Here is a 13,974-nt window from a genome sequence, read left to right as displayed (position 1 = left end):
AATCAATACTATAGCAAAACAAGGATAGCTCAAGACCCAATAAATACTCGTAATTTTTAGTGGAAGATATAGCAGTCTGCTGGCTACCAGTCGCGACGAGGGACTTACTTCAGTCTGTGAGACTACGAGTCTACGAATCTACGAGTGTACAGATCTATGAGTCTATACGGCTCAGCCAGTTACCCTCTCTGGAGTCGACCATTGCTAGCTGCCGTCCATCTGCTGCTGCCCAGTCTGATGCTGAGCGCCCTCTACCAGGCTGGCCACTTGGAGGGGGAAGGAGGGGGACTGGCAGGAGGGTGGTGAGTACTGCAGTTGATTTCCGCCTTCCACCCTGAAGATCTCTGGCTCTCGTCCAAGGCCGTGCGAACGCTAATCCGCCGTCGCTTGGGCAGGTTATCTCCTGGCGTGCCACTGTTCGTGATGGTGGACATTGCTGTGGTCACCTGCCCCTTCTGCAATAGGTCCGCGTTATGATCTTCAGTGTCATGGCGTGACTCATCGAGCCGTAACTGGGCGCATCTAGCAGTGGAGTTGCTGCAAGGGGATGACGACTTGATGGTGACAATGGTCCTGCCTTGATAATAGTGGAGTACAGGTGTGACGGCTGCTGAGCGAGACAAATGTTCAAATGTGTGTGAATTCCTAAGGGACCAAACTGCTGAGGTCATCGGTCCCTAGACTTACACACTACTTAAACTAACTTATGCTAAGAAGAACACACTCACCCATGCCAGAGGGAGGACTCGAACCTCCGGCGGTAGTGGCCGGGCAATCCGTGACATGGCGCCTCAAACAGCGCGGTCACTCAGCGCGGCGAGAGAGACAGGGAGAGGGAGAATGCTTGCGACATCGCTAGTTTGCCCTTTCAGTGCTGTGGGCACTGCACTCTCATGTGTCAGCTATGAGGGCTGCTAAGTGATCGAGCACTCAGCGCTGTTGTTATTTGTAAGATTTTCACCATTCCTGTGCATACTGTGTGCACCAAGCAAAGAATATTCTACTTACACTTTAACTTCACATTTCAGTTAGTCATTCAGAGTAATTTCTCTCGCTTTTTCCGTGCATTCGTATCTGTTTTTGATATATTGATTTTGATACAGTCTATGCCACAACACAAGTAATGAGTCTTTCGTTCTTATACACGATTAATTTTATAGAGCCGAAAGAGCGTCGGTGGTGACGCTTCTTAAATAAAGAAGGACTCTCTTCCACTTGCTGAAGATACCAACTCTAAATGACTGACAAGGTGTCATTAAATTTTCCATTTACATTGCCATGAACACGCAGTAGCTGCACAGGTTAATACAAAAAGCAAGCAGTATCGTAGCCATGTAAATGAACAATATACTACTGATTTTGCAGACAGTGCAATTTTTGCCACCATGTTAGAATGGCCAAAGACAGCAACAGAACGGACACATTTTTCATTACGGAAATCACAATATTGGGTTCGAGAGAAAACAACAGCAATGAGAACGAACTTTAGTAACAACAGCAAGCAGTACTGCATAGGACATCTTCCACCGCTCCTTAGAGTTTGGGGAAAACAGAACTGTGGGATTTCCACAAACACGACACGTTCTTTTAATGTTATCAGCTGGGCCTTCCAAGTTCAAATATCTCCCAGAGTTCATCTTTACGTTCAGAAATTGATGAATGACAGCTCTGGAACTTCGTTACTCGAGAGGGAAAGGATCCTTTTTCTTCATTCTTTCTTATTTTTGACGATCAGTTTGATATCGTTTTCCTTTCGTTTCCTCACTCAGTACTAAGAGTTACTTGAAATATGGATGAAGAAATGTAGCCTTGTAGTGAGAAACCTATCATTGGTTAACGACTTACGTTTTTTAGGAATACAAGCACGTCAGATCTGCAATTTGTGGACTGGATGGTCATCTTCAATAAGGCATGGGGCTTGTAAACTACATGCCTACGGTGCTACGAATGGCAGGGTCGACTCTGCTTCACGCTCCAGATCACCTGTGGCTTCTGAAACAGATTCTAGGGATTTTATTATGCCGTCCATTACATTAGGCTAATAAGAAGGCTTGCTTCCCCCAACAGCAAATTCTCATTGTAAATTATGTTGTGTGAATGAAATGAATTCAATATCATTTAGTGGTATTCCATCTAATGTCAACATTTTCCCTTAGTGGTTTTCTCTAATCAAGCAAGAGCCTTTCATGTATCCTACACTCCTATGCTCTGTCTGGATAGATTTGTAACTGTCTGTCATTTCTTCATTGAGGAACATTGTGTACCTTAATACTATGGTTATACATGTGCATTGTGCATGACAGACGTTTGTGATGTTGAAGAGCTGTCTTATATTCGCCCATGATCTGTTCGTAATGTCACATTGCTTAGTTCATCAAATTTCTTTTCTGTGACTGCATAACAACATTTTCTCCTGCTTTTGTGGCATCTACAGTTTTTTTTTTGTGAGGAGCACATTGTTTCTTAGTTCACAACTGTCCTCCGAGCCTACAATAATACTTTCTGTAACGGTATGATAATGTATTTTGCGATAGTTATCAGTCCACAGATCGCACTGCGGAGCACGCTCGTTCTGATCCGTGGGTTTTTTTCCCCTCAAGACCAGATCTCATTACCACTTGACTGCCTATACCTCCTATACAGGGTATTACAAAAAGGTACGGCCAAACTTTCAGGAAACATTCCTCGCACACAAATAAAGAAAAGATGTTATGTGGACATGTGTCCGGAAACGCTTAATTCCCATGTTAGAACTCATTTTAGTTTCGTCAGTATGTACTGTATTTCCTCGATTCACCGCCAGTTGGCCCAATTGAAGGAAGGTAATGTTGACTTCGGTGCTTGTGTTGACATGCGACTCATTGCTCTACAGTACTAGCATCACGCACATCAGTACGTAGCATCAACAGGTTAGTGTTCAACACGAACGTGGTTTTGCAGTCAGTGTAATGTTTACAAATGCGGAGTTGGCAGATGCCCATTTGATATATGGATTAGCACGGGGCAATAGCCGTGGTGCGGTACGTTTGTATCGAGACAGATTTCCAGAACGAGGGTGTCCCGACAGGATGATGTTCGAAGCAATTGATCGGCGTCTTACGGAGCACGGAACATTCCAGCCTATGACTCGCGACTGGGGAAGACCTAGAACGACGAGGACACCTGCAATGTACGAGGCAATTCTTCGTGCAGTTGACGATAACCCTAATGTCAGCGTCAGAGAAGTTGCTGCTGTACAAGGTAACGTTGACCACGTCACTGTATGGAGTGTGCTACGGGAGAACCAGTTGTTTCCGTACCATGTACAGCGTGTACAGGCATTATCAGCAGCTGATTGGCCTCCACGGGTACACTTCTGCGAATGTTTCATCCAACAATGTGTCAATCCTCATTTCAGTGCAAATGTTCTCTTTGCGGATGAGGCTTCATTCCAACGTGATCAAACTGTAAATTTTCACAATCAACATGTGTGGGCTGACAAGAATCCACACGCAATTCTGCAATCACGTAATCAACACAGACTTTCTGTGAACGTTTGGGCAGGCACTGTTGGTGATGTCTTGATTGGGCCCCATGTTCTTCCACCTACGCTCAGTGGAGCACGCTGTCATGATTTCATACGGGATACCCTACCTGTGCTGCTAGAACATGTGCCTTTACAAGTACGACACAACATGCGGTTGATGCACAATGGAGCTCCTGCACATTTCTGTCGAAGTGTTCGTACGCTTCTCAACAACAGATTCGGTGACCGATGGATTGGTAGAGGTGGACCAATTCCATGGCCTCCACGCTCTCCTGACCTCAACCTTCTTGACTTTCATATATGGGGGCATTTGAAAGCTCTTGTCTACGCAACCCCGGGACCAAATGTAGAGACTCTTCGTGCTCATAATGTGGACGGCTGTGATACAATACGCCATTCTCCAGGGCTGCATCAGCGCATCAGCGATTCCATGCGACGGAGGGTGGATGCATGTATCCTCGCTAACGAAGGACATTTTAAACATTTCCTGTAACAATGTGTTTCAGGTCACGCTGGTACGTTCTGTTGCTGTGTGTTTCCATTCCATGATGAATGTGATTTGAAGAGAAGTAATAAAATGAGCTCTAACATGGAAAGTAAGCGTTTCCGGACACATGTCCACAGAACATATTTTCTTTCTTTGTGTGTGAGGAATGTTTCCTGAAAGTTTGGCCGTACCTTTATGTAATACCCTGTATATCAAGACACAATTGTTGGAGACGGCTACATCTCTTGTGCACTTGCTGTGTCGTACTTTTTATCAACGTTCATTAGTTCTTGTAAATGACTAATAAACGCTTCCCCAATAATAATGTTGAAGACCCGTACGTACAATGTACAAATCAGCGCGACCTTGTCACTTACTGTGGCTTTATCGCTCATCTAAACTGTTGTAGATGTCAAATGTATGGCCGGCCAAAGTGGCCGTGCGGTTAAAGGCGCTGCAGTCTGGAACCGCAAGACCGCTGCGGTCGCAGGTTCGAATCCTGCCTCGGGCATGGATGTTTGTGATGTCCTTAGGTTAGTTAGGTTTAACTAGTTCTAAGTTCTAGGGGACTAATGACCTCAGCAGTTGAGTCCCATAGTGCTCAGGGCCATCAAATGTATGTTAGTTTTGCACTTACGTCTTTTCATGTTCTTGGTGCTTCCCTTGTATAAGAGTAACGCTTCGCGCCCCTCTCTTTGGCACGGAGCATAGTCCGCAGTAACAAAAGGATCTCTTTAGCCACTATCTGGATTCCTGTGCGCCCCTTACGCTGAGTGGACAATCGCAGCTTGTTACGCGTCGAGTGCGGACGCAGATTAACGATGCCTCGTAGAGTGACGTATAGTGTTAGGTGGAACTATTATCAAGTGTTGTTAGGGGTTCGGCTGGCCATATTCTGAGGTCGTATATAGTTAACATTACCATATAAGCCACGTTCTTGTTTGGCGAAGGAGCAGCTTTTCCCGCTGCCTACTAGTTCACCATGTCGGAATCTCCCACGAACACAATTAGATTTTCGTTTGACAAGATTACTCGTCATGCTCTGCCCACTGCCTTAGAAATTCATGACTTTTTAGTTGATAATTCGATATTTCAAGAGATAATGCAGAATTTATACAGATTGATAGTGAAAATGTATTGTGTGTTTGTCAAATTGTACAATTCTGTTTTATTGGCCAACATTTTAATTAAAAGTGAGGGACAATTTGAGTTCTGTCACCGTGATCATTTTGTTAGCATGGTTGAAATTTTTAATGCTAACATTAAGCTGAAGGCTGTAAGAATTTTGAATCTTGCCCAAGTACTAGGATATAATGACTTACTACAGATTCTTTTTAAATATGGCCAGGTTAAATGCAGAATTTGAGAAGTGGTCCACAAGGTAAACACTTCAGCCTTAAAACGCCATAAGATCAGTGCAGATGTTCATTAAAATTGACATCCCCACATACGGTACTATATCTAACTCCTTGACACATGGTATCTACGCCGGTCAGAAGCCAACGCGTCATGTTTGTAACGAACCTGGGCGCTTTCGCGAAAATTGTTCGCAGTGGGTGTTAGTTTGGAGGAAAAATCTACGACAATGTACGAGACTGCAATTACAGGATAACACACCCACTGGTACTGAACGAAATACTAGTGAAGCTACCCAAATGGCTGATACAGAACCACCCCAGATCACTTTGGACGACTTCCCTCCTTTGATGAAAGCAACACGGAAAGCGTTACTGAATGTGCAAACAGGTGGTGAGAAAGTGGAATAGGCACCGACGTTGAGCCTGTAATTACTACCCAACAAACCAGCACAAAAATAGGTGACACGGCAATTTATTGAAACGAATACGACACTGAAACGATAGTGGATGAACATTTCATTTTCTGTGAACCTCAGAAGAGGAAAAAACGGTCACTGGAAAAGGAAAAGTCGAACTTAGAAGCAAAAGACGATGGTGCAATTTTTTCACAAACACCAAGGAAACAGGAATACGATAAAATAATGACTTTACCCGTCGGAATTGAGATGGTCGCTCCCATTGAGAGTACCAATGGAGGTAGCTATGTGCACCACTCACCTTCAGCAGACGTAACGGAAATCCCAATTCATGACACTCAGTAAAGTAAACAGCAGCCGACGGACGTGGAAACACAACAGGCTAGAACCATACAACAGCTGAGCAAGGTCGTAACAGATAACAACGAATATAGTAAAGAAGGAAGCAAATCGGGACAAGCGTCAAGAACAACTCTCAGAGTCACCGACGACTGAGCTGAGAACACCGCTAGAGACTTTGAACAAACCTCTAGCTTAAATCAAAAAGTACTGAAGAATCGTCGAAGGGGGAAGCACAAACCGAGTTTAAACGTAACACGCAACAAAACGAAGAATGAAGGCGTGAAAGAATACCGAAAAGACGAAGGAAAGGTTCATCTGGCAATGGCACAACAGAAAATGGCCCTGCACCAACGGCAGTCTACGGTGCCAGTGAACTTGAACTGAAAATGTTTTCCATTATCGGTAATAGTACAATATTTTGTTAGCGCCTATTTTTGTAATGCAAAATTAGAAGGTATTCGTATGATGCGGGTTATAAATTGAAAGTAACTGCATATGCAGAAGAAGCAGAGCAGCTGACCGGCATATCGGCCCTGCATCAACAGAAAAAACCATTCGGGATTGGCAGGGCAGTAAAGAAGAAATGAAAAAGATGAGGAAGACTACATGTGCAAATACAGGATCGAATCCAAAATGGCCGAACTAGAAGATGACGTATTAAAATGGATTCAAGGACACCGTTACAATGACACTGGGGCTGATGCAAAAATAACTCAAACACACGATCGTAAGCTAGCGCTACAGTGGAATTCTTTCACGTCTTCATTCTCCGTTTTGTTGCATGCTGTGTCATGGATTTATCATGAGAACCAAAGCCCAAATATCTCAGAAAGTGCCACAATAATATCAAAAGAAACTATTATCTTTCCATTACTTTATTATTCAACATCAAAAGAAAGCAGTCTGGAACTAAGCCAAACAGCGAATATAGACGAAACTCATATGAATTTTAATGTGCCGAGTAAAAGAACTGTTGCCGTGAAAGGTGCTAAAACTGTAACAATAAAAACAAGTGGACATGAAAAATGCACCACGCTAATGTCTTTTCATGTTGTGCTGGCGTAACTAAACTTCATCCAATGATCATTTTCAGCCGGCCAGTGTGGCCGAGCGGTTCTAGGCACCTCAGTCTGGAACCGCGCGACCGCTACGGTCGTTGGTTCGAATCCAGTCTCGGCCATGGATGTGTGTGTTGTCCTTAGGTTTGTTAGGTTTAAGGAGTTCTAAGTTCTAGGGGACTGATGACCTCAGATGTTAAGTCCCATAATGCTCAGAACCATTTGAACCATTTATTGATAATTTTCAAGCGCAAAACAATGCCAAGACCTTCTGAAATACCTCCATGTGTTGTTGTTCACGTACATGACAAAGGCTGGATGGACGAAAGGTGATAAAACTGTAACTATAAGAACAAGTGGACATGAAAAATGCACCATGCTAATGTCTCTTCATGTTGTGCAGACGGTACTAAACTTAATCCAATGATAATTTTCAGCTGGCCGATGTGGCCCAGCGGTTCTAGGCGCTTCAGTCTAGAAACCGCGCGACCGCTACGGTCACAGGTTCGAATCCTGCCTCGGGCATGGATGTGTGTGTTTTCCTTAGGTTAGAGAAAGAGAGGGGGGGGGGAAGAAACTTGCTCTATTGAACAAGAGTTTTATTCCATGTTTAGTTCAGTTTAGTAGTCATTTGAAAAATTCTGTGAAACAGAAACTGAGAAAGGTAAATACTAAGCTTGCTGTTATTCCGGGAGGACTTACTTCACAACAGCAGTGTCTTGATGTCCCGATAAATAAACCATTTGAAGTGTGTATGAGAGAGGAATGGAACAAATGGATGATGGATGAAGCCCAACATGAATTCTCGCCGAAGGGATCTTTTAAACGAAATCCAATCAAACAAGTGTGTCAGTGGATAAAACAGTCATGGCCAAGAGTAACAAAAGACACAATTGTTAAATATTTCAAGAAGTGCGACGTAAGTAACGCTCTTGATGACAGTGAAGGCCATCTAGTATATGAAGAGGACAACTATTACAACGAAGAGGAAGAAGAAGGAAAAGAAGAAGAAGAAACTTCAGATGACGACTTTCAGTGATTTTAAAGGTCAGTTCGGTTGTATAAACTAACAATATATTTTAGGTCTGGCTTTTTAGCCTAATAATGAAAATGCTATAAATGTTATTTAAAAAAGTTACTTCAAAATTAAAATTCGTCTTATAGTCCGTAGCGTCTTATAGTCCATGAAATACGGTAAACATCATTCACGTTAACGAATGTGTAAACATATGGCCCTATCGAAAATGTGGTATGTTGCACAAATCATACCCATCGACAGGAAATATATAGCAGAAGACAAAATGTACTCATGGTGGTTTACATGGAAACATAGTTGGTTTCGGGTTGCCAGGGATCAACTGACGAAATAACTTACCGGAGGCTGCCTAGCCTTAATCTCGAATTACCAGACAGTCGGTCGGACTTACTAAAATGTGGGTGGGGTATTGTGACGGCAAATAGAGGTAAAGGAAGATAACAGCAAGTATAATTCGTGCCTTGCAATCTGCAACATTTGTTTTAGAGAAGACTCTCAACGTAAGGTTCTATACGACAAAGAAAATGTTAGAAACCGTTGGCAACATAAACCCATGACCTAGGAAAACGAGACAAAACACCATACCTTATGGTGGAAGACTGTTTGGTCAATTTTTGCTGATAAACCCTTAAGGTCACGGTTGCCCTCAGCAACTTGCATGTTTATAGATGATTTAATCCCGTCGGGTGCGCAACGACAGAGAGTAAAACTGACTAATCATCAGTCCAGCCACTACTGTGGAATGGTTGACACTGCCATACGCCGAACTGTAGGTTTCTTCAAAACAAGAGGTCTACGTAAATGAATAACATTTAAATCGGTGGTATAGTTGTCAACGGGTGTTAATCTACTAAATACCAAGAAAACGAAGTTCATGGACGTTGAATCGTTTCCAGCGTCCAAGACCAGAACATTCGCATTTTTTATATATTCTTTCATACTTTACACGTTTAACTGAGGAGGAGAGCCTGTAAATAACTTTAAACAATACATCGTTCATGAAAAACAGAAACTTCTTAACAAAAGTGGTTCAAATGGCTCTGAGCACTATGGGACTTAATATATGAGGTCATCAGTCCCCTAGAACTTAGAAGTACTTAAACCTAACTAACCTAAGGACACCACACACATCCATAACCCGAGGCAGGATTCGAACCTGCGAACGTAGCGGTCGCGCGGTTCCAGACTGAAGCGCCTAGAACCACTCGGCCACACCGGCCTGCCAAACTTCTTAACAATAAATGGGAAAGGGAAGAGTTTTTAGCGTTTACCCATCTTATGTAAAAACCACAATGCACAATACGGAAAAAAACCGATAAACAGAGGTATGATGAGAAAGTAACTGTCACCAAATTCAATTTGCACTTAAGGTGTATCTGTCACGTCCTACATTTACATATAAATTTAGGCAATTAAAGAATTAAATACGTTCGTACCTTAGCTGCCTTTTAACTGAAACAATAAAATTGCAACAAGAAGAAGCTTTACTCCGGTCGAACCACAAACCACCGCTGTCTTCCAGTAAGATATCCATTCAAGAAGACAGAATTTAATTCAGTTACTTGTATGGAAGAACGAACTAATTTCATTACTGAGGAAGCGTAACTTTTATTAAGTAAGACTTTAGTTTCAGTTCATCAAATCCAAGACAGGTACAACAATTTTAAAAGAAAATTTTAAAAAAATGTTATTATGTGAATGCGCAATTGTCTGTTCCTTCGGACATCCCAGAAAGTACAGACGCCACGCAAAATCCGCAGGTAATACATTATATGTAAATTGAAGGTCTCCTGCTTAAGAGGCAGGTGCATTAACCACTGCCCGTCTGGGAGACAGCGTTGTCACAAATGCGTGGTCTGCCTCGGCACGTCCCACGGCCGATTCACATTTCCATCGAACGCCACCTACCCGCAGTCCCTGTCCATATCCTCCGTGATCGCTACCATGAGATTCCTAGAAATAAATTTTAGTTTTCATTTTTTTAACGACAGCGTGTGGTGATATTGCTGATCTTTAGGCCGAAACCGAGATTTTTACCTTTATGTGGAACCTAGATAACTTAAATCAGACGATAAGTGAACGAAATACATATTTATTTCTTATTTTTGAACCATCACTGTTCAGAAACTAAAAGAGGTATGAAAATAAAACCTAAGTACCCTTACTTCCCATTGTTGTTGGAGTAAACAAGGGAAACTTGACGAATACCCGATAACATTGTCTTGGGCACCTCGTTCATCTGCAAGGAAACGACGCAAATACCTAATAATATTTATCAACGAACAACTTGAAATTATGTCGTCTGGAACTGTTCTGGCCTACTCCGGGTATGTCTAGAAAACATACGTCCCGTTCCATAACTTTCGCAGCTGGTGGTCCTTCGTCGTCATAGCACTACAAGAAACGGTACTCGTGTGTCGAAGAGTGCCACGAGCTCAGCTGGAACTCGCACATTCGCCGCGCCAGAGGTCAAATCCTCCCTGCCACACTTCACCTCGTGGCTGCGAGTGTGGGACATGGAGGCTCTGAGATTACGAGTGAGCCTGAAGGCTGAGATGATCGGCTCTAGTATGCAGATTTTCCTTGAGCAACAGCTACGCCCATATCCTGCATAGAATATGTATGGTGACGAGTACTGACGAAGGGCGTAGTTGTTGCTAAGGTACGCTGACGATCAAGCTTAAGGACGAAAGGTTCAGCATAGTGAAGTTTCATCAAAGATCAGCCACAGCACTTCAGAAGATAGAGAAGACTATCTGCAAGTGTTAGTTTACTTCCCTCTATCTTTCATAGTATTTGTGTGCGTAATTCGGGAATACTATCGATTTTATTTTTTTATTTTTTTTGCGTCGAAGCACAACAGCTCTCTGACGCAGACATGTTGGAGCAGGATATTCACCTCTTCGCTGCACTCTCGCTCAGTGAACCGCAGCAACTGCAACATGCAGGTGCGTTACTTCATACATCGGATCAATCATTCGAGTTTTTGGCATTTTCTAAGCGTCTCATAGCGGGCCTACATAAAATATGGTATCAGGAGACGCAGCCAACCGAGATCCCTCAAACCTCCAAGACGCACCTAAGTGGTTCTAATGTTCTACAGCTCACCAATACATATAAATTGACTTTCGGTTGATCGAAATGTGTAAATATAGTCATAGAGGCAGATAGAGACTGTCATGTAGACATTGAATGTCACAGTGCTATACACAGAGATGGCAAAAGTCGTAAAGTACCTCCTAATTTCGTGTAGGACTTCATTTTGTCCGGCGTAGTGCAGCAACTCGACGTGGCATCGACTCAACAAGTCGTTGGAAGTCCCCTGCAGAAGTAATGAGCCGTGCTGTCTCTACGGCTGTTCATAATTGCGCAAGTGTTGTCGGTGCAGGATTTTGTGTACGAACTAACCTCTCGATTATGTCCCATAAATTTTCAATGGGACCCATGTCGGGCGATGAGGGTGGCCAAATCTATCGCTCTAACTGTCCACAATCATTATGAAACCAATCTCAAGAAACTGTGGATCTGTGACATAGCACACTGTCATCCATCGTTCTTTGGCACCAAATGGTCTCCAGGTAACCGAACATAACGACTTACAGTCAATTATCATTTCAGACTGACCAGTGGAGCCAGTCCATTCCAAGTACACACAGCCCACACCTTTATGCAGCCCCCACCAGCCTACACAGTGCCTTGTTGGCAAGTTGGATCCAAGGCTTCTTGGGGTGTGCGCAAGCTTGAACCCTACCATCAGATTTCATCAACTGAAATCGAGACTCATCTGACCAGGTCATATTTCCCAGCCGTCTGGGGTGTAACCGATGTGTTCAGGAGGCCTGGAGAGGCGTTGCAGGAGATGTCATGTTGTTAGCTGAGGCACTGGTACCGGTTGTCTGCTTCCGAAGCCCATTGACGCAAAATTTCGCTGCACTGTCGTAACGGATATGTACGTCCCACGCTGATTTTTGGGATTATTTCATGTAGTTTTGCTTTCTGTTAGTAATGACAGCTCCATGTAAACGCCGCTGCTCTGGGTCGTTAAGTGAAGGCCGTCGGCCACTGCATTATCAGTGATGAAAAGTAATGTCTTTAAATCTATATTCTCTGCACACTCTTGATTCTGTTGATCTCGGAATATCGAATTCAAATATTTCCAAAATGGAATGGCCCTCGCGTCTAGCTCCAACTACCATTCCGCGTTAAGAGTCTGTTAATTAGCGTCGTGCGGCCATATTCACGCCGGAAACATTTTCACATGAATCACCTGAGCACAAATGCAAGCTCCGTCAATGCACTGCCCTTTCAAACATTGTGTATGTGATATAACCGCCATTTGTATATGTGCATATCGTTATTTCATGACATTTTTGTCACATACGTGTACATTGTGTTAAATTGTAGTATACATGGTTAGATTCGTACTATGTATGTGGCATGTGATATCTATAGCCCCATCATCCTCTGCTTCTTTGGCAGGAAGTTATTCATCATAGACATATCTATGGAGATATAGAACTTGAGGTAAACCGTGGTGACTCATTTGTTTAATTACGTCATAGAAGTGTTATGAACGTATTGGTCTAGAAAGTGCATTATATATTGCGACAGACAGGTTGAGTCAGTGTGATCTGTTATGTCATTTTGTTGTTCAGTGACTTTGAAATACCGGGTGATCAAAAAGTCAGCATAAATTTGAAAACTTAATAAATCACGGAATAATGTAGATAGAGAGGTACAAATTGACACACTTGCTTGGAATGACATGGGGTTTTACTAGAACCAAAAAAATACAAACGTTCAAAAAATGTCCAACAGATGGCGCTTCATCTGATCAGAATAGTAATAATTAGCATAGGAAAGTAAGACAAAGCAAAGATGATGATCTTTACAGGAAATGCTCAATATGTACACCACAATAGCTGTAGTCGAGGAATAATGTCGTTATCAACACTGTAAAGCATATCGGGAGTTATGGTGAGGCATTGGCGTCGGATGTTGTCTTTCTGCATCCCTAGAGATGCCGGTCGATCACGATACACTTGCGACGTCAGGTAACCCCAAAGCCAATAATCGCATGGACTGAGGTCTGGGGACATCGGAGGCCAAGCATGACGAAAGTGGCGGCTGAGCACACGATCAACACCAAACGACGCGCGCGAGAGATCTTTCACGCGTCTAGCAATATGGGGTGGAGCGCCATCCTACATAAACATCGTACGTTCCAGCACGTGTTCATCAGCCAGGCTGGGGATGATGCGATTCTGTAACATATTAGCGTACCTCTCACCCGTCACGGTAGCAATTTTGCTGCACAGCGCCGTATGTCGGACATTTTGTGAACTTTGTTTTTTTTTTGTTTTAATAAAACCCCATGTCATTCCAAGCACGTGTGTCAATTTTTAGCTCTCTATTTACATTATTCCGTGGTTTATTAAGTTTTCAAATTTATATTGACTTTTTGATCACCTGGTATATCTGCATGACTACAGTGCTCATGTGAATGATTTAGAACAAATTATGCGTCCCTGCAGTGTCTTAATCCCCTACAATCCGCCTAATTATATCCCTAAAAGTTAAACTTATCGGTGGGTACAAATACATGTTATTCTCCCAAAAGCTGGGAGCATACCTCCTGAGTTATAGTCACAGAAAACACAGTTACTTGAGAAATACTAAATAAAAGGATGTCTGTATTTTCTAACAATAGTGACTGACAGAGTACATAAATAAATCATGCAATAATACCCT

Source organism: Schistocerca piceifrons, chromosome X (genome assembly GCF_021461385.2).
Source record: "Schistocerca piceifrons isolate TAMUIC-IGC-003096 chromosome X, iqSchPice1.1, whole genome shotgun sequence".
Lineage (NCBI taxonomy): Eukaryota > Metazoa > Arthropoda > Insecta > Orthoptera > Acrididae > Schistocerca > Schistocerca piceifrons.
Note: the sequence above shows the minus strand (reverse complement) of the source record.